We start from the raw sequence: 1,720 nt of genomic DNA, 5'->3' as shown, positions 1-1,720 counted from the left end.
AACTGTGTCCTCTAGGAGATCTCCCCCATCTCAGAGCAGTGTCAGCTCCTTCTGCTTGTCCCAGCTAAGGAGGAGAATCTGTTGCCATCACAGTCACATCATGCCAAGACTGGTAAAGAGGGTTAAGATAGTTTAATCTTCTTCCACAGGAAGGAAGTTCATAATTCTCAAAAGGGGGGGAGGGAAGAAAAAAATATTACAAGTTGTAGCATGGCTATGAGCTAAATAAGAGAAACAAACTGTGCCAGATTTGAGGATTCTGAATAGCAGCCTAATACTGGAAATTTATTGAGAAGAAAATCATTTGTAAAACTGGAATACAATTGATTTATCAAGGTTTGTTTTTTTTTTTTCTCTTTTTCTCTTTTTTTTCTCTTTTTTTTTTTTAAGCATTTAAAAATCATTTCATAACAGGCCTGACCAGAAAAAAAAAAAAAAAAAAAAAAGTGGCACAAACAGAAAATTAGGTTGCAAATGTGATGTGGAATGCATAGAACCTCTGGGTAGGACCAGCCACAGGAAATACAAACAGTACTTCTATAATTGGCTTTTTTTTTTCTTTCTAAAAGGGAAGAGGGTAGATATAAATATTAAGAGAGAAAACATTTCCAAAACCATTGTTTGAGCTTTTTTTTTTTTTTTTGTCCAGCAATACTGGAAAGGGATTTTAAATTCTCTCAGCTCAGTCCAAAAGGACTTGGTTGGGTTCAAATTGTCCTTTGTGATTCCTAAAATTTCCTATGTTCTGCCCAACCCAAGAGCAATGATGAGGAGGTAGGAAAAGGGTGAAAGGAAACAAAGGAAACATCAACTAAGGAGCTAAATCTCCACAGAGGACTTCCCAAACACAGTGTTGACCAGCATTGACCTCCAGGAAGAATTCCACAACCCCCAGGTCATCTCCAGACCTCTGAGGATCTCTGGCTGAAGAGTTTGGTGGGACTGAACTGAAAAAGCAGCACAAAGAGGAGGAATTCCAAGGGAAAGAAGACTTACAGTGCATTGCTCTGGGTCACTCAAGGTGGCAGCAAGTTCCTAGATTGGATAATGCTGCTAAAGAGAGGCTGAGCTGGAGAGAAAAACAACCCTGGGAGGGTGAATGCTGCTCCCTGCTTCCAACACATCCCCCTTTGGCATCCCAGCCCTGCCCTGCCCTTGGCATTGCCTGCCAGGATGATGGAGCAGTGCCTTACCTAGCACTCAGTTTCCAATTCCACACCTGGAAAACTCAGATGTGCCAAAAAGACATGACTGAGAGTCCTGAACCATCCCAGTTTCCTGCAGGTTACACACTGGGATGGAGCTCCTATGGAACAGCAGAGTCTCCAACTCCTCTTCTCACCCTTCCCATCACCCAGGCAGAATCACCACGTTGTCATCTCCCTTCATTCCCTTCTCCTGACTCCAGGAATTCCATACACAACCTGAAGAGCAGCACTGGATGTGATCCCCAACCATGAAAAGCCACTAAACTCCAACAGGGAGAGATTCCTGCCTGACTTGGAGACTTGATTTCTTCTCTGCTGTCAGAGCTCTCTGGTTTTTTACCCTTTCCATTCCCAAATTAGCAGATCCTTAAGTGTAAGGATCTTCCTTCCTAACCCATCTCATCCCTCACTCTGCCTGAACCAAAGCAAACCCATGGAGAAGGTCCATTGTATCCCAAAAATCCTTGTGCCAAGAGCTTAAGAGAAGGTGTGAGAAGGGAAAAAGAAATTGT

This window comes from Acanthisitta chloris, unplaced genomic scaffold (genome assembly GCF_000695815.1).
Source record: "Acanthisitta chloris isolate BGI_N310 unplaced genomic scaffold, ASM69581v1 scaffold12184, whole genome shotgun sequence".
NCBI classification, from domain to species: domain Eukaryota; kingdom Metazoa; phylum Chordata; class Aves; order Passeriformes; family Acanthisittidae; genus Acanthisitta; species Acanthisitta chloris.
Note: the sequence above shows the minus strand (reverse complement) of the source record.